Source organism: Euprymna scolopes, chromosome 4, assembly GCF_053919585.1.
Source record: "Euprymna scolopes isolate OS-2025 chromosome 4, ASM5391958v1, whole genome shotgun sequence".
NCBI classification, from domain to species: Eukaryota; Metazoa; Mollusca; class Cephalopoda; order Sepiida; family Sepiolidae; genus Euprymna; species Euprymna scolopes.
Window position 1 is genome coordinate 181,049,891 of NC_136485.1, and position 25,582 is coordinate 181,075,472.

Sequence of the window (25,582 nt, forward strand, 5' to 3'; positions counted from 1 at the left end):
TCAAACTGAAGCATGATATTTTTATCTTAGTAATAACGTCAGTTTTTTCTTCTTGAAAGTCTTTATAACATATGTTATAATGTAAATTGTGTTACCACACACACACACACACACACACACACACACACACACACACACACACACACACACACACACACACACACATATATATATATTGAGTGAGTTTTTGTCGCGCAGCTTTTTCTTATTCTCTTACATCAACCCTCGATTCTCTTTCAATATACTATCAGTAATAACATTTATCTCTCTCCTTGCTCATTGATAGATTTTTACGCCAACACTTCAAATAGTTTTCTTTTGATTAAAACCTCCTCTTTGAAATTTTGAGCAAACAGTTATCATATTATTATTACTAGTCCTATGACTCATTTGTCTCTTTATTGCTCAATTACTTTTAATAAGATTATTTGAGAGGACACTCGTGTATTTAACCGTGTGTTTAGTCTACGACCCCATTTTTGTCTCTTAACTCCTCAGACCCTGTTTGGTGAGATTATTCAAAGCAATTTCAGCCTATTTTTCTCTTAAGTGCCGAGTCAGAAGATCGCGCCAGAAGTGCTTTGGGGAAGAGGTTGACATTTTATTTTTTTTTTTTACATATTAAAATATACTGGAATGATAAAATAAAATATATTTAATTTGGGTTCCAATCGTTGCTGATTTATATGTTTATTTCGATTTTCACCCCCCCCCAAGAAATTGGAAAATATATTAAAATAATTTAAGTTTTACAAACATTTTTTTATTATTTGTTCATTACATTTGATAGTTTTTACTTGTGAAATTGAAAAAGATTTCTAAAATAATTTCTTACCTTTTTAATCATAAGATTTTTCAGAATTCATGAAATCAAACAACCGGAAGATTAGCTCTTAAAAGCTATTATATATAAACAGACACTCCTACAGTTAATAAATTAAAAAAAATCTATGTCGTTATCTAATAGTAAATAATTAAAAAATATATTTCGAAATTAAACGTGAGTATTTTTTCGAACGAGAGATAGATGACACAGATGATGCACTTCGCTGATAAAAATCGTGGCGTTATTTGGTTCTTTTGTCTAAACAAAAGTATCACTTTTAAATCAAGTAACTGAAACAGTGATGACTTAAGAGTTACTTAAATTTCTTTGTGCACGGCATGTTTTACAATCTGTTAATATTAACATAAACTGAGACTTTTAGTTTATAAGTCCATACAAAAATTTTGAATTGAAAACAATTTTTCGATAAAATTAATTTAAGGATTTAGTTAAGATTTAAAAAAAGCTTACTGTAAGGATTTAAAAATTGATATTTCCTAGAAAAAAGAAGAATTTAATAAAAAATTGTTTAAATATTACATTTTTGGGGCTAAAAATTACGATATTGAAAATAAATAATAAAGGAAATTCTGTCAGTTACCTGGTCTCATATCAAACCAGAAGTTAATTGTTTTAGGTGTTGTCTGCTTAAATGTGAATTTTTTCTTGATATCCATACCTATATATCTTTTTCCTAATATTTCAACCGAAAGGTAAGATTTTACTGCTATATTTCACTTGAAAAATGATTGAACAAAACTTTTAAAAGATATAATGTATATTTGTACAAAGTTTTTACCTATATTTTTAATATTTTTTTGTATATTTTAGATTCCATTATTATTTTCTCATTTTTAATGTTTTAATTATTTTGTGATGTTCAAATAAAATTTCGTCTGTTTTATTCAGTGTAAAATAATGCGATTTTAAACCCTGATCTTTTATCTTTAATATAGAATAAAAATTACGATGTATTAATTCCATTTTTACTACTTTTTACTTGTATTTTTGTTATAGATTTCGAAAATTAGTATCATATTAATGTAAGTTCTTTTTGCAACTCTTTCTAGATCTGCAAATGATTTGTTCTAAAAACATATTACCAACACTTGATAAAAAGCATAACAAAATGTTTCAATCAAAAGGAAAGACATTGATGAACGCTAACGTTTAATAGAATTACTAGTATCCATTTGCGTAATAACGTTTGTTATTCTGTGTGCAGTTGTCATAGACACGTTGATTACTGAAAAATACTTTTAGCCACGTCTTCTCTCGTTTTTTTTTTACACAGTGATCACCACTTATCAAGGCCCGGAAGCCACTCAGGGATAAGGGTTATTGCAAGTACATTACGTTAGTGTGGAGATTTGATGAAGTGTTTACTTAAGGGGGCGGTTCATTAGGAATTTGTTAACATTGGACTTGAACACATCCAAGTTGTAGTCCAGTGGGAAGCAGGCAGACGGAACAGAGTTCCACAGGCGCGCAGTTCTAAGAAAGAAGCTTTGTTCATGGAATCCACGTGTTGATTTAGGCACAGATAAAGAGTGGGGAAAATTTTTCACAGTGGATTCGGCTATACGGGTGTTTTTCGTGAAAGATTGGCGAGGGGGGACCAGAGATTGAAGTTCAGACGAGCACCTGCCATGGAAATAACGATAAAACAAGGATAGGCTCGCAACGTTTTTTTAATAAGGTGAGTCAAGTTCATTTTTTATTGTTGCAACAATAAACATTGATTAAGTTTTCAATAACTATTGAAAGTCAGCATTGTATGTTGTACGAGTTGATTAGTTTGATAGTCATAATTTTAATATTTGATGAATTTATGAAAAATAAAAAAGTACGTTTCGTCGGCAACGATGTCATTTTGGCAAAATATATGAATATGAAACGACTTGTTACCAACCAAATAAATAGTTCCATAAGTCAAATAACTCAAAATTTTGTGGATCAATCTTTGATGAATAACAATTTTTTGCTTACACATAATACATAATACATTACTAAAGCATTCATCTAAAAATATTGTTTCGATAATTCTGTAGGCACATTTTCTAAGCAATTAACATTAGTTAATCAATTCGCGAGAGTAAAACTCTGAGACATAATCCATCATACACTACAAATTCAATGAATTAAAGGTCATCTATCCATACACTTTAGGATATTATAAGGGATTTATGCCTGATGAACGTTAAATAAGAGATTTTTAGATTTTGTTCTCATCGCAGAAGATGCCAATCAAATTATAACAGAGCGCGGGCGAGCGAATGACAGTAGCAGCAACAGCCAACGTATACAAATACCGAGCCGTGTGCGAGGTGACGTCATTGTGAGGAAGAAAGATAGAAACTATTATAAAAAAGAAAAAAAAACGTGTATCTTTGAGGTTAAAGAGAGAAAAGAGAACAGAGATAAACGTGTGATATACGTGAGCCGAGAGCTTCACGAAAAGACGCGTTCTTAACATGATTGGACAAAGACGGAACATTATGTATTCGATATATCGGAGTCTTGTTAAGCAAATTGGAGTACGGGAAGACTTTTGAACAAGAGACAAGGCATTATTCTGGAAAGTACCTGTAAATAAATGTCTGTTGTTTCCACTTAAAAATGGAGTTGAGTTTTTGTCTTTGTTTCCTTGCGACGTCTATATACAACCCGTGAGTCCCAAGTGTTGACATGTAACGACTACGTTACAAAATGGCCAGATATAAATTCACCATAAATATTGATATATATTCCTCATGGGCTGAAATATTGCACGACTTGTGATTTATATACTTCCACAGTGACTACTCAGACGAACGTTTCAACACTTCGTATATTATGTAAACTTCAAATTAACGATTACAACACCTGAAATTTAATTCGTATACTTGCTAATTTGCTAGCTTTCTTATCAAACTGGCTTTTAGCTATAAAAGGAATTTCTGTCCATGTATTCGCTTTACTTATTTATATCAAAATAGTTCAATAATTTATAATTTTTAATTTATTTTTACTCAAACCTCACCCAATTCTGTACATTATATATATTACATATAAAAATGCGAATATGAAAAGAAATACGGTTAAGCTTAAGCTTATAAAAGTAAAAAGACTAGTTGTTAAAACAGGAAAAGAAAAAGACAAGGCATTTTAGTAAAAAATATAATAAATTTATAACTTAAAATATTGCAGCATTAAGATATTTTTTAAAAATTCAATGTAACATTATATATATATATTCATAATGCTGAAATATTTTGCTATAAAATTATTATGTCTTGTCTTTTTCTTTTCCAGTTTTGACAATTAGTCCTTTTACTTTTCTACGCTTAATCTTAACTATATTACTTTTCATGCTCGCATTTTTTCTACGTAATCCATGATTTTTCCAGGCTTTGCTTTGAAATAATATTTTTTTTTGTGTTCAATATCATACGCATTGTCAACAATCCATAAAAAATTAGCAACTTTTTGAATTGACTAGATAAAAAAATAAAATAAAAGACGTGATTAAGCAAATAAACAGAAAGAAAGGACAAAAATAGAAAGAAACAGAATTAACGGGCGACTTCGTAAGCGAAATATTATCAGCCCTAGCATGGCAAAGAGCATAATTTTTGTTAATTCTCTATATATGTTGTGTCTGCACAAATAATTAACAAGGACATGGAAAGTAAAGGTATAACAATAATATATTAGGCAAAAAAGTTATATACATATTTACGTGTCTTCAGATATACTTCAGTTGGAGATATTCCGGCAGGTGGCGTGTTGCATGTCTTACTGGAGGCAACATAGGCGTCTTGCCTATTTGGTGGTCGTTGCAGAACTCCCCCGGTATTGGTGATTCATACCTTTATATATCTCACTCACCCACCTATGTTAATTAGTGGGCGTCTCCACAACACCTCCTCCAAAGATTTGAAGTCGTGAAGATTTTAATATCTGTTTCTCTTAGGTTTTATTATAATTGGTTCTGTAAACTTTTTTTTTCCTTCTCGATCTTCTCGGTTTGGGCATGGTCTGTGGTAGTTCGATATCAAACGCTTCGTATAGTATATGAATTGGATCTTCCTTTTCATCAGGTTTGTCATGTTCGTTGTCTTTTATATGACGTTTTCTCAATTGATTTTGATGTCTTTTGTTTATCCCTTTGGAACCTTTTATCAGGTAGACCAAGTCGCCGATACGTTTATCTACCCTATCAAACTCCCATTATGAAATACTATTTTTCATACATTTAAAATATACACGATCGCCAGGTTTAAACCTTTTACGTGATGTGTGCGTAGTTTGATGGACGATTGCTTGCCTTGGTATTAATTTATCAAATGGTGACTTTATTTTTCTAGCAAAGATTAATTCTGATGGCGATAATTTCGACGGTGTATTTGGGTTCTTAGTTATCCTGTATATTTGCAGGAATTGTTGTAATGCTTTATCCGTCGGGGTGCCTATTGATTTTCTAAGTGCACGCTTTATCGTGTCTACGAACCTTTCCGCTACTCCATTTGATCTCGGGTGGAACGGTGGTGTAGTTATATGTTTTACCTGAAAAGTTTCACAAAAGTCCTTGAAATCACTTGATGTAAATTGTGTTCCGTTATCTGCGTCTATAATGTCTGGCACACCAAAACGTGCAAATATTTCATGCAGAAAACTTATTGTGCTATTTGTCGTCGGGTTCTTGAAACGCTTTACTCCAGGCCACCTGGAAAAACTATCTACTACGATTAGGTAGTATTGTCCTTCCGTCGGTCCAGCAAAGTCTATATGAATGCGTGACCATGGATGGTCAGTTTTTTCCTAAGGTTTATGGACTATCAGTGGTGCCTTTGCGGCTAACGCACAACCTTTACACTTGTTTACTGTTAGTGCAATATCCACATCCATGCTACGCCAGTAAACGTAACTCCGCATAAGTGCCTTCATCCTATTTATAGCCAGGTGTCCTGTATGAAAATCACGTAAGATCTTTTTCTGCAAGGTTTTCGGGATAACAATTCTTTCACTAATAAAACATCATTGCATACGGAAAATATGCTTTGCGTTTTTTCATAATTTTCCCTTATTTTTTCTTTATGTCTGTGATGATATCGTCATTTTCAGCCTCCCTTTTTATATCGGTTAACGTGACTGGTAATTCTTTTATTATATTCGCCACCATAATTGGAACATATAGCTGCAATCACTGACTCTTCAAGGGTTTCCTCCATTTTCGGTATAAGCCTTGACAGACTATCCGCATGACCTATTTTTCCGAACCCAGATGTTTTATTTGAAAGTCATAATTTAGCAAGATCTCTGCTAATTTCTGCAATGTCAGGCCTTGTTCTGTCTCTAATTTTGAGAGAATGCGTCTTCGGATTTCTGAATTTTTGTGGATACTAGACCCTGTGCAAAGATTAAGCATTTGAAATCGTCAACCATGGGTCCCGATGATTTGAAGTTGTCGCAGTTTTTGTTTACTACTGTCAAGTAGTCCTGCTCATCAGTATTCTTAAGATTCATACATGCCCATCTCTTGTGGAAAAGAGACATGTTTAAGTCCTCAAGAAGCTTTACGATCTCAGCGAATTCTAACTGATTCGTTCTCCTTGGCAATATGAAATTAACAAATTTGCAATGTTCCCTGGTACCAAGCTTTCGAAGTAATAAACTTACTTTTTTTTCATTTGGCCAGTTTTCGCAGTCTGTTTTGAAAATATCTTCATACCTCTTGAAGTATGCATCAAAAGTTTTATCCTCTTCGAGTAAGTATGTGAACACATCTATGCTGTTAACAATTTTTGTGTTAGAGAAGGTTGTATTACTTTCTTGTATGGAAATATCTGTTAATCTTTCTACCAGTTCTTTCTGTTCAAGTTGCATCTGCGCGAACCTTTCTTCCTGCCTTTCTAGGCATTTTATGAGTCGTTCATTTTGTCTTTCGTCTCTTTCTGCGTATAGCGCTTGCTGTTCTTTTTGTAGGATTTTTATCCCTCAATAGAAAAAGAGAAAAAGAAAGATTCAACGCAAAAAATAATATATCGATAGAATTCGGTTGACACTAAAAAAGCAAACCAAAAAACGGTTGTTCGTAGTTATTTTAAAAAGTGAATTAGTAAAATAGACTGATTTTTCTAATCTTTGGAAAAAAACAAGATGGTGGAATTTGCTAAAATAATGACAGTTCAGATTCTGTATGAACTGTGTCATTATTTTAGCAAATTCTTCCATCTTGTTTTTTTTCCAAAGATTAGAAAAATCAGTCTATTTTACTAATTCACTTTTTAAAATAACTACGAACAACCGTTTTTTTGGTTTGCCTTTTCTTTGTGTCAACCGAATTCTATCGATATATTATTTTTTGCGTTGAACCTTTCTTTCTCTCTTTTTCTATTGAGGGATAAAAAAAATGTATTTTATTTTTTCTCTTAATCCGTTAAATTTTGATTACGTACAAGAATTCATTAAAAATAAAAATCCTTTCTTGGTACAGCTGAAAAAAATATCACTTTTCTCCTTCAAGACAATTTGCATAAATTAGTTCACGGTGTACTAGTGAAAACACCTTTTTTTTTCTTTGACTTTCGTAGTCACTTTGAAATGGCTATTGGTATTTTGCTTTCAAGTATCCAGTGTTCGGATATCTCGTTCGACAATTTTGTAGTTACTTTCGTTTGTTTTTCTTTTGTTTTTTATTTATTTATTTTTTTCGACAGTGATAACTTTCCGCGTAAATTATTTTTCGAATACTGTATCTGTAACGGTGAATTCCCGAGTAAATCTTTTTCAAAATCCTCGATGTAAATGTTGTGTTCAACATTATATTTTTTTTCTTCGAGTACGTTTTATTTTCCAATCTTTCTAGAGTAAGTATTTTTCGCAAGTATGAAAAATCAAAATGCGTACATATCTAAATCAAAAAAATGTCATATATATATATTAGTGAGAGTTGGTGCCAGTGTGTGTGTATGTGTGTGTGAGTGTGTGTGTGTGTGTGTGTGTGTTCATAGGAGTTGAATTGCCCTCGTTTCCAACTATATTTCTAAATTTTGTATTAGTTACCTTTTTTTTATTCCTTTTCATTAGTGTTTCTTCTTTCTCTCTTTCTATTTTATTTGGTTTGCGGCCCGATACCAACCCGATGTAAATGTATAGGTTATAGTGACCTCAATAATCCAATTAGCATTACGAATTATTCTAGATAAAATATTTAATATTCCATATATATTTTCATATTTGAAGGGATATTATGGTGTTATTCTCTCTCGTAGTTGCCTATATTTTATTATAATTTTAATATTTTTATTACTTTCTGTTATATTAATTTTAAAATATATTAGCTGTATAAGAAATTTATTTAGGAAATTTTATATATCAAACTTTTCAGATAAATCTTTCGCACACTATACCCATGGAATATTACAGTCTGCGATAGATATTACTTATCGCATTTTATGGATTGCCTGAAATGCACATTTGAACATTAATAACACTCTATTTGGATTATACTTTCTTTTGTTGCCTTGGATCTTACGATTGTGCCTTTATATGTCTTCAATAAACCTAACTACACCATGAAATATAATTTTTTAATCTTAGCTTCTTTTAGGCTTTTCATGCAAGCGTTTCAGTTTTTCAATGTGCTAAATAGCAAAATTTATGACAGACTATAAAAATTATTTTGCTAAAATATTTCCTCTGATGAGATGATCATTTATTGAAAATCTACAGATTAAGGAAAAACATAAAAAAAAATTTGTATTTTTTGCCGAATAATAAATTTGTCGTAAATTTTTTCATTAACTGAATATATTTCATTATTCACTAGCAGGACCCGTAAACCGGCGTTGGCCGGTAAAATTCCCCCCCCCTCACAAAAAGTAAAATACGGTTGTTGCTAACCTGCAGGTACTGTTTGAATGTAAAAAAAAAGAAAATAAGGGAATGCGTAAATCCGTATGCAATAATAAAATTAGGGGAAAATGGTCCATTAGTATAAGAATGGAAAGTATAAACAGATTTTTATTAAGAACTTAGAGATTCTCACTGTATATGAAATGTTTAGATTGATAGAAACTCCCCATGTTAAGAACGGCTTTCGGAATAGACACTACCAACCTCCTCTTTGAATAGACACCCCTAAAATCTACATGTGAAGAACGTATATCGGAGCAGAGTACCCCCAAATTTAACCGTGAAAATCGTAAGCAGCATACCTACCCGCAATTGATATAGTTGGTGACAGTGTCGATAGGAGAGAAGTGAATTTTTGCATAGCATGCTCGAGTACAAATCTGGCGGGCATTGAATTACAGTGCAGAATACATGTGTTTATATCTCTAGAAGAACTTGTTTGCGCAAAATTTGAATAAGATTTTCGTAATCAGTATAGATGAAAACCTTTAAAAGTGATCATTGTAACTCCCACAAAATGTTAACGTGTATGCGTGTAAAAGAAATCTAACCGTCTACCGTACTAGTAAATAGCAAAAAAAACCTGACGGTAACGAAACATGTGGAGGTGAACGTAATGTTTTAATTACCCCCTCCTCCCTTAATGTTAACGTGTGCACGTGTAAAGAAATGTAACCGTCAACTTTACTAGTAAATGGCAAAAGCAAAAAACTAAGCAAAGATGAACATGTTTGATTGATTGCGCATCTTTGCTACCTCGCTATTTTTGTATAGTTCATTCAGGTTGAATTCAAGCTCCACGATATTAAATAGTTAGGTGGAAGTACAGAATAGTTATCAAACACCTTCCCCTCCCCATGTTTCAAAATAATGATGTTATTATTTTATCACGGAAGCAGAAGAGCACAAGAACTCATGCATTTTTCATCGCAGGCTTTTATTTGAGGGGGTGGGGGCGATACTGGCAAATGTTGATATCGAAATACCTTGGCCAAATCACTGCGAAAAAAATTGTCCGCGCCCATCAGACCTCGAATTGGAAACTTGAAAACAAAATGAAACTAACTTTATTTTTATTATTACCAGAGAAGATGTATTTCGCCTGTTATTATTTTAGTAAGAACGAATTACTAATTCGTTATCTTTCTTACTAAAATAAAATAAAATTATTAATTCTTTTATTTTTTTCCATGCGTACTTGAATAAAATTCACTGAAAATGTAAGAAATAATAAATAATATGATGCTATTTGTCAAATAACACGACAAATATGTGATAAACAAGAATTATGTGATCTTGGCTCGAAAGTCAAGGAATGAATAGCTCCCAAACTTTCAATCTTTTAATTAACTGAGAATTTGCTAAGAATTTTAAAGCCATGAATTGTTATTCGACAGTTTAAAGGCTTTATCTATTTCGTTTTTTTTTTTTGTAAACAAAGATATTTTAATCGTCTGTTAATAGTTACTTTGTGACTCTTTACAATCTTTTAAACTGTCGAATAGAAAGACCTGTATTTAAAACTGTCGAATAGAAAGACCTGGCTTTAAAATTCATAGAAAATTGTCATAATAAAAATAAATTTCGTTTAATTTTGTTTTCGAATTTCCAATTCGATGTTTAAGTTTTATGGACGCGGACAATTATTTATAATCAGATATCAAATGAGAATCTGCTAAAAATGTTAAAGCTGTGAATTTTTATTCGACAGTTCAAAGACTTTATCTATTTTGTTTCTTTTGTGTAAACAAAGCAATTTTAATCGTTTATTAATAGTTGCAAACGTATACGGAGAAGACTGTATGTGTACGAATTATTTTACTTGCACACGTTAGTTCCATGAAACAAGGCTATCAGTAGTTAACTGTCTGTTTATGAGCGGTTAATAGTTATTATTTTTTTTATGTTTTTAGCGGTCGCTAGTGTGTTCTGAAGATAGCGACAGAAGTGTAGGTAATCGATGTAGGAAAATCAGAGCATATTTATGCCAGTTTTTACCTGTTAATGTATGTGCTGTTATATGAGGTTAGCAATATGTAAATGCCAGTTTCTGAATGATTAATAATCGGTAAATGTTGGCCGTTTTAACGTTAGTGTCTCCTGTGGAGGGTGACGCCATGTTTGTCAAATTTAGAAGTGTTCGTTAATGTAGAAATTTGTTTCATTCTAGATTATGAGAATGCCCAGTTTCAGTCAATCGTAAAAGCCAGAACAGTGTCGGGGAGAAGTTAATAATTTTGATGCAGAAATCGGATGGAATATGTTATGTCTGTGTATGTAATCTTGCTGTTACGAAGGGTGTAATCGCTCTGTAGTAGGAAAATGCAGAATCGTACCCGGTGACAACTGGTAGAAGTGGTAGGACTAAATATATATAGAGAAAAGTAGGGACTCCTCCCTCTTATAATGTTGCGATGTAGTACTTTACAGAATAAATCTAACATTTTAATATTACGATTTAATGAGTATGTAACGGCGTGCAAAAGTTACATAAGATGTTGGGTAATAGTTTAGACATACTAAATTTGTATGTGGCACCTGTTAATGCAAAGCTACGGTAATTTGGTCCAGAGGGCAATTTCTGCAATCAAAATATTATATACAGAAGGATGATTAAAAGTAAAATACGTAAAACACATTTTAAAAAATGGAGAGAAGAGGAAAGAAAAATGAATGGGTGTCAGTGATCGGTTTTGCCCTCGCGTTTTCAAAGCTATATCAAAAATATGTACATTATCAAAAAAACAAAAAACAAAAGTTACGTTGCGTTCTGTTCATGTGTGACCCCCCCCCCAAAAAAAACAAGGAAGCGATTAAAATAAAGCAACGTTATTATATATTCGAAGATCCCGGAGGTTAATCACGCTCAAACCTGAGATGCATTCCCTCTACTTGTAGAGAGAAGGCCTTCTCAACTAAAACGTGGGTAGTCTCCAAGATCTTTAGATTGGATGCAGAGATTGCTGCAAAGAAGGTGGACTCCTTCTACCGTGCTAGAAAACTACTCACACTTAAGAGTATCCGATACCTCTACAAGGTCGCCATTTGCCTATGCATGGAATATTGTTGCCACTAGAATCTCCCTCTTGGATAAGTTCCAAAAAGGGTCTTCAATTTGATAGGTCCCACTTTGTCAACTAAGTTCCAACCCCTGTTCCAATGTTGCATTCCTGTGCCTATTTTTCAAGTATTTTAATGGAATGTGCTCTGATGAAGTCATTGCACTTGTGCTCCCTCAACGTACATATCTCTGTCAAACCCGTTTAGCAACGAAACCACACCCTTCACTGTTGAGGTCCCTAAATGTCAGGAAGTTTTCTACTCTAATAGCGTCTTCCTTAAAACGGTTAGACTTTGGAATTCCCTATTCTGCTACCTGATTCCCTAACTGTACTGATATGCATGTAATGTTATGGCCCTTTAGGCTGTGATCATAGCGTAGTATCTGTTAACTGTGGCAAGTGTCAAAACATTATTATTATTGTTATTGTATTATTATTAATTGATTTGAGCGACGGATGGTCGCTGGATCAGTTATTATGATTAGAAGAATAAACAATTAAATTGGGGGAAGATGATTGACGTGTGAATCGTAAAAGGAATGTGAAAATAGAAAATAGATGTAAACATTATTTTGGGGTTTTGAATAAACAAATAACTAGTTGTGGACATTAGGTTGGTTTGGGACACGTAATTAGGTGACGTAAGAGAACACGTGATGTAGTTAGCTTTGGAGAGATTCAGAGAGTTGAGAATTGACCACCAAAGCGGACAGACGTCTAGACAGGGGTGGACAGACAGCTAGGAGCGGGCTGTAAGAATAGAAAATGTAGATGAACTGCAGATCCTGTGAAAACCATTTGAGACAACTGTAATAAGTTTATATTATAAAAATATAAAGAGTTGTTTTAATGGTTTCAAAAATAAGAACAGATCTCTCAATAGGATGGTGCTGATCGCTTCATGGTTCGTCACGGAGCAGCGGGAAGATACAGAAGAACTCTTCAAGAAAAAAGGTATAAGCATATATTATTCTTCTTACATATGAACTGTAAAAATATCCCGTGTGGTAAGTCTGACCCAGTTTACACGTCAATATCATGTCCTCCTTGTTAAACAACATACACACGATTTATATGTTTATTATCTGACTGTTAAAAGAACAATTTCTTACACCTACTAGATAACACATAGCACGTTTTAATATATCATCTCCTGTCAAATATCACCCAATATACACCATGCAGAAGTTCAAATGCAATGCAAACTAACGTCTTAATCTTCCCTAGGCATGGTCCAAATTAGTAGCCCTTACGTCCCAGTGGCAATATGCTTTGTTTGAGGTGAAGGCGAGTAATATATATATATATATATATATATATATATATATATATATATATATATATATATATATATATATATGTATGCATGTATGTGTGTGTGTGTGTGTGTGTGTGTGTGTGTGTGTGTGTATGCCTTCCATGGTTTTATGTTACTACAACTGCAATTTTGTTGCTTTCGGAAAATCGTATTGCAGTAATCAAAACACGTCGTTGTTATGAAATGATGTCAATTTCCCATTGCATTATAGAAAACCAATTTCTGTTTTTGCAGTTCTGCATTGGTTCTGCCATGTTTGTTCAAGACGTGTGTGTACGTTACGAGGGGCGTGCAATAAGTAATGCCCCTGACCCACTTCCAGTTGTCTGATCTAGCTGAAATTTGACATGTGCAATGATTTTTATCTCTACGTGTTATGTGGCAAATTACAGCTCTGAACTAATTGGAGTTTCTGTTTTACAAGTGTTTGAACTGAGTCAGGTGTGAACTGGAGTCTGTTGAATGTCGAGCATTGATCCGGTTTTTGTATTTGAAAGGACACACACCACAGGAGACTTTTGATGAAATGAAAGAAACTTATGGTGACAATGCCCCATCATATAACCTTGTAAATTTAAACATGGCCGGAAGTCTATGAAAACAGCTCCCAGACCTTATCACCCCCCCATCTGCCATTGATGAGGCATCTGTCCGTCAAGTTGAGGCTGCCATTTTGGAAGATCGGTGCAGTACTATTCGCCAAATAGCCCAAGATGTTAAGATTAGTACAGGGTCTATGGAAACTATCATTCATGACCATTTGCATATGCATAAGGTGTCTGCCAGATGGATTCCCAGGTTGCTCACACCATTCCAGAAGCGAGAACGCGTCGAATGCTCGAGAATGAATTTGGAGATGTGCCAAGAAGATAAGTCAAAGTTTTTCAAAAGACTGATTACACAGGATGAAACGAAACCTGGGTCCATCACTATGATCCAGAGACCAAAGCCCAGTCAATGCAGTGGGAGCACTTGGACTTACGACTTTCAAAGAAGACAAGGGTGCAGCTCTCCGCTGGCAAGGTCATGCTCACAATCTTCAGGGACCAGGACGGAGTAGTGGTGACACATTTCCTGGTAAGGGTACCACAATTACAGGAGCCTATTATGCTTCACTTTTGAGGAAATTAAGGGAAGCTATCAAAATCAAGAGGCGGAGCAAGATCAGCAAAGGTACCGTCCTCCTGTAGGACAACGCTCCGGTCCACAACTCGCATGTCGCCAGATCAGAAGCACGGGCGCGTGTTTATGAATTCCTTCCCCATCCTCCCTACTCTCCTGACCTTGCACCCTCTGACTTTCACCTCTTCCCAGCTATGAAGTTGTTTTTGAAAGGAAAGCGTTTCCCAGATGATGCAGCCTTGATTTCTGAAGTTACGTCGTGGTTGGAGGACCAACCTGGTGTGTTCTACAAAAACGGTCTCCGGAACTGCATGAAACGATGGGAGAAATGCATAACTCTGGGTGCTTTCTATGTAGAGAAAGACTAATAACTGTGCTAAGTTTCGTTGCTCTACTGCTATGGGAAGTGGGTCAGGGGCATTACTTATTGCACGCCCCTCGTAATATGCAAGATAGTTGTGTTGTATAACACGTGATAATCAAACTGCTTTCAATGTGAAAATCAAAATCACCTTTCACTAATGAAGAACGAGATTGAAACAAAAAAAAATAGAAAATAGATCTCATTATCTACATGTAATATCTCTGGATTTAAATGGACCTCATTTTCAGTCTACGTGTTATAATCATAAAATAGCAATATCAGCTGCTGCTTCAAGGGGGGATAAATCTATTGTGCCGACATCCGTTTTATGACATGGCAATGTGGCTTTCTTCAGCAATGAACAAATGCAGTTTTCTTATTCGTATCCGTTTAGTTCTTCGGCTTAACTCAACTAAACTCCGCCACGTATCAACGTAGTACTTATGCACGGCTCGCCTTCGTTTAAATGAATTGTCCTGTTATTCAAACGGCTTGTATATAGCCCAAAACTATTTAATTTGCATACGAACGAATATAATTAACGTTATTTTTCGTGACCGTTGAGAATAAAATCAGCCGCCATTTCGTTTTTTATATTGCTAAGTGGTTGAACTTTATAAAACGCAGAGACACCTAAAACAAATAGATGTTTAATCATTAACCATCTTAGCCCTCGGTATATCGACGTTTTTTTTACTCTGCACTCTTGATAGAACCGGCTGTTTAATCTTTGAGTGCTATAACTTATGTGACAGAAATCAACACTCTTATTTTCTTTCAGCGCATATCTTAACTCAACCAACAAATCAGATCTAATCAAAGCGTTGTACTGTGTACTTGACGCCGGCGTTTCTGTCTACGTACCTTTTACGTACCTTTATCATATATTACAGTACACTTTCTCTAGTTTCCGCCCTATCCTGTCTCCTCAGTTTGTATATTTGTTCTGGTTCTCTCGCTCCAGCTCCTACAGGCAATCTTGTCTCCTTGTTCCAACACCTTCATGACTTAACCAGATCATTTTTAGTATCCACCAACGTCATGCCTTTCCAGGGGCCGTTGACGTCTCTGCAATTCCTGTTTCTATCGACGTAACTGTTGGTCACGTTCACCCCGACCAGACTTACTTGAGACACTGTATTACATCTCAAGGACGTCCACATCAAATGCTTTGTTATGTGCCCATATGCTCTCCAGGTTCCCGAATCTTCCTTCTTGTTGATCTATCCTGTTGTTTAGATTCGAGATGTCATTTATGCCCTTTCAAATCGTTTCTACTTCCGGAGATGCATTCCATGCCCTTCCAGGCGGGCCTGCTGTCAAATATCTGATTCCTATTCTCCCAGGCTTACCTGTTTCTAGACACCATTTATGTCCTTCCTAATTCCAAAGACATCACCCAACTTCTTCCTCTCGTTCTTCTCTATTATTTGAATTGAATTGAATTTAATTTAGTTGGTAAAAAATAAAACAATCGTACTTCAATTGTTTAGTGCGGAGAAGGATAATAGAAAATTACACAGAAAACGATACAGTAGCCCAACACCTGTCTAAATTCGCATTGAACTTTTGGTTGTTGGTGCATTTATTATTAGGTTGAGAAGAAAGTTCTTGCAGAATTTTACATTTTGATTTCAAATGATGTATTTTTAAATAAGTTTTCATTATAACTTTACTTTATATATCATTTTAAAAAGTTTTTTCGCTTTATCTGATCGTTTAAATCACAATCGTTTTAAAACAATTATGTTTTCTTCTCAGAACGCTGAATACAAGATGAAAAAAAGCAAATTCGCACAATTTCCTTATTTCAATTCCAGCGAGGTTGAAAATCCACTGAAACAGCTAGCGATATCAAGTATTGACCCACGAACCACTACTGAACGCACAGCACAATGGTGGTTTAAGAAATTTCGTAGCGACGACGAAGGTATTGAAGATTATGAGCGTAGTGATCGGCCATTGGATGTTGACAACGATCAATTAAGAGCCTTAGTAAAAGCAACACACAACTGTTCGAGAACTTGCATCTGAATTACACGTAACGTATACAACGATTTTAGACTATTCGAGAGATTCGAAAGACACACACAGAAAAACTTGAACGACAACCAAGCAAAATGCCGTTATGAAGTGTCACCTTCCCTAAGTTTATGCAACAAGAACGACACGTTTCTCGACCAAGTTGTGACTTACGCTGAAAAGTGGATTCTTTCTGATAATCGGCGACGCTCAGCTCAGTGGTTAGACGTCGAGGAAGCTCCATTACACTTCCCAAAGTCAGAGTTGCACCAAAAGAAAGTCATGCTGTTTAGTGGTCTTCATCCGGTCTCATCCATTAGATTTTTTGAATGCAGGCAGAATCAATACAAATGGATGAAATGCATCAGAAACTGCGACAAAAACACTCAACATTAGTCAACAGAAAAGGCCCAATTCTCCATTCACCACACGTTGCTAAGCCGACCCTGCAAAAATTGAAAGAATTAGGTTTTGAAACTCTGCCTCTTCCACCATACTCTCCAGACATCTCACCTACCAACTACAACTTTTCAGGCATCTTCACAACTCTCTGCGTGAGAAAAGCTTCAAAACAAATACATCCTCAATTTTACACTGTCCATCTACCTTTATCATCTGTTTTGCCATTGCCGTATTTTTCCCTGCCTAGCTTCTTAGTTGTAAGATCGATAACTCTGGTGACAGTAGTAGCGGTTTGGTAGTTTAGAAACTCAAATGCCAGACGAACGAGCATAGGAAGTTACTAAGTTATATAAGCCTGGCCTTTTATTTCTTTGTTTGTTTGGCTTACCCTTTTCTCTATTCACTTTCCACTTTTTCATTGAAGTTGGCATTGGATTTTTACATAGAGATGCGATTCGGACGAATGCTAAAACAAATGCTTTGAATTGCTACCCTTTTTCCTTCTCCACTTCGTCACTTAAAAAGCAAGTTATTTTTCACAGGAGTATTAACTTAAAATATTTTCTAACAAATAAAAATAGTTTCAAATTCCAAAAGTAACAATCTTGTCAGATTAACAAGCATATGTGAAATTAGAAACTCGTATAAAACAGTGACCTGATAGAGTGAAATCAGCGTTTTTTTTTCAGGTAACATCTACGATACGTCTCGACTCTCAGCATCAACAATGCCTATCCTAGAAGATTGAAACGCCCCACACTGTAATTCCTTTAAGCCTGCTGCTATTTCTTAAATAAACTCGGCCACTCAGAAAGTAAATTCGCACGCACACACACGCACACACGCACACACACACACACACACACACACACACACACACACACACACACACACACACACACACACACACACAACTTTGAAATAAATTTTCCCGTCCTTTTTGCTTACTTCCTATTCAAAAACTGTAAAACTTCTTCACACTTTGGTATTTTAAAATATTTACAAACTCCCAGGCAATTGGCCTCTGCAACAAATGTGTATGTTGCAGCCGTCCCAACTGTATTTAATGTGCAGTCCCATATTTATCACATGGCTTTCCGTTCATGTGATAGATATAACAGTAAATAAGTTATTACCTTTTTCTTTATTTCCTGGTCCTAGACATCGTGTATTTTTTATAATTAGCTTTAATAATCTCGGAAACGCAACAATCGACCAAAAGAAGAAAAAGTAATCAAAGGCTTGTCAAAATGTCTGATTTACTGTTTCAGAATCATCAGACGTCACCGGTAACACTATCTTGGCAGTATTTTTTCTATCTTCTTCTTCATTATTATTATTATTATTATTATTATTATTATTATTATTATTATTATTATTACTTACTCACTAAGAGTAGTAACACAGGCTATCATTAATGATCTCTCTTTGAGAATAACTTGTGGGGTTATCTGGAGTCCAGATTTTCCGAATTCTCCTCCTCTTTTGATAAACTTTTCAGATGAATTTGCGTTATCGTAACAGTCGCTTACCATTGATTTCTCGTTGGCAGCAACCATTTTTTTACTGAAATTTAATGGCAATAAACCTCTCTAAGGTTCCAGTCCTATTTGTACTCATCCAACAAAGCTCGGCCTCGGTCTTTCCATCCTCCTTCACCCTCCTCACTTATTTGGTGTGGCGTTAGTTTATATTGACATAAACACACACACACACACACACACACACACACACGCACACACGCACACACACAAGAGGGGGCGCGGGGGATTAACTTTCAATTAAACAGTTTTAGTTTTAATGATTCCATTTTATTTGTGTTTTACATCCATAGCAATTTACGCATGTCCAGTTGTGTATGTAACTCATGTGTATTAATATCCGTATTCAAAGGGTTTCCTTAATATTTCAGCCGTTTTCATTATTATTATCTGTTTTATCTCCGCAGCTTCCCTATATCTCCCATTCTTACATAGTTTTTCCGTATTGTTCCTAGCGCCTCTATTATTATGGTGTTATCTTGACTTTCTTCATCTTCGAGATCCCTTGGAGCTCTCTGGCCAGTTTCGTGTATTTGCTTTGCTTCTCCATGTCCTTGATCTTCACTCTGTGGGTTTCTCGAACGGACAAATCTACAATGGCAGATCTTTCCCTCTTGTTAATTATTACGACATCTGATCTTCTTGCTTAGATGTGTTTATCCATTTGTATATTCGTATCCCATAGGATTTTGTGACTTTCATTTTCAAGTATTGCTGCCGGCTTGTGCTTGTACCATTTGTCTTGGTGTTCAAGATGCAGTTGTCTGCATAATTTCCAGTGTACTACCTTCCCCACTTGATCGTGTCTATTTTTATATTCTTTCTGGACTAGTTTGCTGGATTCACTTATTATGTGGTTTATTCTTTCGTCTATTTCTCCACAGAGTCTGCATTTTTTTGTTTTCTTTTTTTGCCCATCCTTGCTTTGATGTGGTTGGTTCTAATTGCATTATCTTATGCGGCTGTTATTAGTGGTTTAGTTTCTCTGATTATGGCTACAAAAAGAAAACATTTCGTTTTGTAGCCATATCCAGATTTTAGTTTCATCTTCTGTCACTCTTATGAATCGTTCGTGTAGCTGTTTTTTTCTCCCATTTTTCCGTCCTCGTCTTATTCCTCGTCTCCTCATGTTCTGTCTTGCTTGTTTCTTTACTGTCTCTTGCTGTGGTAATTATTCTTTCGGTGTTCTGCATTATGTATTTTTCTAATTCTTTTTTGTGTTATTTACATAGTCGTCTATACAAACAAGCACTCTTCCCCCGTCTTTTCTTATCACATAGTCAGTTAGTATCACCCTTTGGTTGTCGTACATTGTATATAGTCATGAGTTTCCTGGTCTATTAATCGAGATGCTTCAGTTCTTCTTTGGCCCAATCTATAAACACTCATGAGTATTTTACTAGTGACTCTGCTCATATGTTTATTTCTTTAATTATGTTTCTACTATATAGTTTAGTTTCGAGGAGTTTTCTTGTTCTTGTGAGGGATTTCTTTTCAACTGTTTCTTTAATTTCTGTTGTGTTGATGGTGTCTGCTTCCAGAACTCCCAAGTATTTGTAGCTATCATGTTCACCTAGTGCCTTCATCTCCGCTTGATTGGGTGGTATCATACCTTCTGTTGCTTCACGTTTCTCCCTTCTCATTATCAGCAGTGCGCATTTTTCATACAGAATTTCATTCGAATATCCTGGTTGAAGATTCTGGTCATTATTATTATTATTATTATTATTATTATTATTATTATTATTATTATTATTATTATTACTTGTAGTTACTAAGGTTTTTTTCACATAGGGTATTATCAGAGATTACTCACTGACAACAACCGGTGGTGTTCCCTTGAGTCTAGGCGTCACCAAGTCTTCCCAGATTTCCAGTACGCTCCACTCTTTCTGATAAACTTTGCAAATGAATTTGCACTATCGCAACAGTCGTTTACCATTGACTTCATCCACTGGAAGTCTGGTTAGTGCTTTCCCTCATCGGTAGTTCCATCCGCCTTAACCCTTCACGACTATTTGAAGTTGTTCGTCCATTCCAAAGCTACAGTTTTGAGAGGATGGTAGAGAAGTAGTTAACTTCCAATCTTGCGGTGGCAGTTTTCATGTGGTGTTTCTCTATATTACTACTACTACTACTACTACTACTACTACTACTACTGTTTTTTTCCCTTTTACTCTTTCATTTTTTCTTTCTTCTATTTTTCCTCTCTTTTATTTACATTTGCGTCCGTCTCAAAAACGTATCATTTGATGTATTTTCCGTTTCAGTAAGAGATATATTGACTTTTCCCCGTTTTAAGGAGTGATTATAGTTGTTAGAGTTAATTTTTCTTTTTTTCAGTTTTCTTATTTTTGATTTTTTTCAGTTAGTTGCTGTTAGTCATTGATCTACTATTTTAAATACGTTTATTTTTTCTTTTATCCCGTAAAGAAAATTGTAGTGATTTTGGAAGTACGTGTCTGCGCGTTTTCTAAAGTCCAGTTACTTAACAAAAAAAAAAAAAAAAGAAATGGCAACGCACATTTGATTTTATCCTCAACAGTCACGCTAAAGTAACACGAATACTCCCCGTTCGTATGCAAAATTCTAAGATGCATAAGAACGGGGAAGTTCGTTCGAAGAATGCGAGCCGTGTATACGTACCGCGTTGAGTCGTGACAAATTATTTACTTGAGTCAACACGGAAAACCAAAGAAGACGAAGGCGAAAACTACAGTTGTTTATTACTGAAGAAAACTACACATGATTTAGATACGTTTTTAAGAACAGTACAGTGTGTAACGGTATTGCCCAAAGATAGTTATGGTTAGTCAGCCCCGGGACCATGGACCTGTGACAAAGGCTTCATTTCTAGGGTAATTGCTCTTGACATATCAAAGGCCTTCGATAAGGTATAACATAAAGGTCTAGTTTACAAGATTTCCAGCTACGGTATAACTGGAAATGTTTTCTCTATCATTAAATCATTTCTCTCTGATAGGCTCATAAGAGTAGTGGTTGATGGGCAGAAATGAGAAGCCCACAGTATTAATGCTGGAGTCCCTCAGGGGTCCATCCTGGGCCCAACTCTTTTCTTGATCTACATCAATGATCTCCCAAAACACATACTAAAATCATTTATTGACATCTATGCTGATGACACGACTTCCTATGGCAACACATCAAAGGCCGTAAATGGCAACGTTCTCTCTGATTCTCTCTCCTCAGATCTTGAGCGCGTGGTTCAGTGGGGGAAGAGGTGATGGTTACCGTTAATGGATCCGACCAAGCTCCTATCATTACATCATAAACGCTCTGATCCCCATCTGGCAACGATTGAAATGAATGGTCTCGTCTAGGGGAGACCCCATGTTTTGATAAGCTTCTGGGTTTGACCTTTACTCCTGATCCGAAATGGAATACATACATTAAGTCTGTGGCCAAGGTCGCTGGGAAAATGGTGGGATCCTTCTACCGCTCTAGAAGATATCTCACTAATGATGCAATTCTCTATCTCTATAAAAGCCAAGTACGTCCAAGGATGGAGTACTGCTGCCACGTCTGGGCAAGAGCTGCTAAAAACAGTCTATCCTGCCTTGCCATAGGACAAAATAGACTTCGTGGCTTGGTGGGGATGCCCTTTTCTCTTCCCTGCAACCTCTTTCCCACAGAAAAGACGTTGCGAGCCTGTCTCTGTTGCATCGTTATTTCCATGGCAGGTGCTCGTCTGAGCTCCATTCTCGCCCCCCCCTCCTGCCAATCTTTCATGAAAAACATCCGACTAGCTGAAACCATTGTCAATAATTTTCCCCACACTTTATCCGTGCCTAAATCAAAATGTAGATTCCATCAACAAAGCTTCTTAGAACTGCACGGCTGTGGAACTCTCTGCCGCTTGCCTGTTTCCCCGCTCCCGAATTCAACTTGGATGTCTTCAAGTCCAACACAAACAAATTTCTGATGAACCGCCCCCTTAAGTAATGACACCTTATCAAATCCCCAATACTAACTATTACTACGATACTATTCCATTGATTACTGTACACACAATAACCCTTATCCCCATGTGGCTCCTGGGCCTTGATAAGTGGTGACCCCATGTAATATATATATATATATATATATATATATATATATATATATATATATATATATATATATATATGTACACGACAAAATTAAGTGATAAAAGTAAAAACTTACACTGTTGATTAATTCATCAAAAAGTCTAAAACAAATATAATGATAGATTTTTCTCATTCCATGGAATTTTAAAAAATAGGCATATTTTCAGAGAAAATAACTTTTGATGAATTAATAAATAATACAATATTTTGTTTTAATCATTATAGTTTGTCTTATATCAATCCTAAGTGATCCAATTTACAAAATTCCCACTGCATATGTTTACTACGTTATAATCACATTGACTAATGTATACCAATTAACCCTTATCCTCGAGTGGCCTCCGGGGTTTGATAAGTGGTGAATCCTGTGTAAAAAAATAATATTGAATATTTTTCATCAAGATAGGATCTAATATAAAATATCAAAGAGCTTTTAATATATTGCTGACTAAATTCGAAAAATGTTGTTAAAAGCATGCGTCATACACTAGAATAGATGCTTTTTTTTACATGAGGATCACCACTTATCAAGGCCCGTAAGCCACTCGGGGATAAGGGTTATTTTCTGTACAATAATCAATGGGCTAATATCGTACTAATAGTTGGTATTGGAGATTTGATAAAGCATCTTACTTAAGGGGGCGTTTAATCAGGAATTTGTTTATGTTGGGCTTGAAGACATCTAAGTTGTAGTCAGGTGGGAAACAGGCAAACGGAAGAGAATTCCACAGGCGTGCTCTTCTCAGAAAAAAGCCATGTTCATGGAATCTGCGTTTTGATTTAGGTACAGATAAAGAGTGGGGAAAATTACTGATAGTGGTTTTAGCTAGACAGGTGTTTATCATGAAGGATTGGCGAGGGGGTACCAGAGATTGGAGCTCGGGCGAGCACTTGCCATGGAACGATAAAACAAAGACAGGCTTGCAACGTCTTTTCTGTGGGAGAGAGGTTGCAGGGAAGAGAAGAGAGCATCCCCCACTAAGCCACAAAGTCTATTTTGTACTTTGTCAAGGCAGGGTAGGCTGTTTTTTGAAGCTCCAGCCCAGATGTGGCAGCAGTACTTCATCTTTGGACGTACTTGGCTTTTATAGAGATAGAGAATTGCATCAGTATTGAGATATCTTCTGGAGCGGTAGAAGGATCCCACCATTTTCCCAGTGGCCCGGGCAACAGACTTTATATATGTGTTCTATTTCAGATCAGGAGTAAAGGTGAAACCCAGGAGCTTGTCAAAACATGAAGCCTCCCCAAGACGAGAGCCATCCATTTCAATTGATGCTAGATGACGAACAGAGCGTTGACGATGTAAAGTTAGGAGCTTGGTTTTAGATGCATTAAAAGTAACCAGCCATCTCTTCTCCCACTGAACCACGCGCTCAAAATCAGAGGAGAGGGAATCAGAGAGAGCTTTATCATTTACAGCCTTTTATGTGTTGCCGTAGATAGTCGTATCATCAGCATAGATGTCAACGAATTAATTTAGTATGTGTTTTGGGATATCATTGATGTAGATCAGGAAGAGAGTTGGGCCCAGGATGGACCCCTGGGGGACTCCAGCATTAATACTGTGGGCCTCTGATTTCTGCCTATCAACCACTACTCTTATGAACCTATCAGAGAGAAATAATTAAATTATTGAGAAAACATTTCCAGTTATACCATAGCTGGAAATCTTGTGAAGTAGACGTTTATGCCAAACCTTATCGAAGGCCTTTTATATGTCAAGAGCAATTGCCCTAGAAAGATTGGTCTCATTCTGTATCTGCTGCCATTTAGATATTTCACATCAAATAGAAACAACTAATCTTTTTATTGCATTTTCACTCCAAACAGTACTACTTTGATCTAGGGGTCTACTATCTGGGACGTAATTTGCAGGGGTACTTTGAAGGGTGTTGAGCAGCATGATATCCGCTTACATTACACTTGAACTTCTGCATGTCAGTACAGTCAGGGAAGCAAGAACCCGGAAGTCTTGGGAAGAATCTATTTCAGTAGACGGCTTTCTTACATCTTGGAATTTCTACTGAGTAAGGGGTGGGATTTTACTCCTTGTCGGATTTGTCGGAGTATTTACGTCAGGGCATGTAGATCGTCAGGGCATCTACCATTAAAATACTTGTAAAACAGGCAGAGGGATGCAACATTTCGTCGATGGGACAGCGGTTGAAGTCTAGCTGATAGTGCGGGATCTATTAATTCGGCGATTCTCTTTTGAACACTGCCTAAGAGGGAGAGACAAATGCACCAGCCCAAATGTAGCAACAATACATAGGCGAATGGTGGCCTTGTGGAGATACAGGATACTTTCAGGCGTAAGTAACTTCCTAACACGGTATAGAAAGTCCGCCTTCTTTACAGCAGCCTTGGCAATGCCCTCAATGTGTCTGTTCTACTTCATGTTCCCCATGAACGTTAAGCAAAGGGGTGTAAACAAAGTAGTTATATGTAATGTATCATTAGCCATAGCTATTAGTGTTTGAGAAAATTTCTTGTAGATATTAAAGGAAAGAAGCTTAGTCTTGGCAGCATTAAACGTGACCATCCATTTGTGTCCTCGTTCACTTCTGACTGAAGGTCTTTCTCTAGGATTTCCGCCATTGCCTTGGATAGGTGTTCGTTCATTTTCCACTCGTGTCTGTTATAGCGCGTGGCGCCATCAGCAAATATACCCACCTCAGAGACAATTTTATCAGGGAGGCCATTTATAAATATCAGGAATCATAAAAGTCCAAGGATCAACCCCTTAGGTACACCCGTATTTATATCATATTGTTTTGGCGTACGACCATCGAGGACAACCTGGATTCTTGTCTTACTTAAGAAGGATTTATTTACATTAGCTACTCGTCCAGTAATACCATTGGATTTGGTTTTTCGTGAGAATACCATTGTGCCATACCCTGTCAAAAGCTTT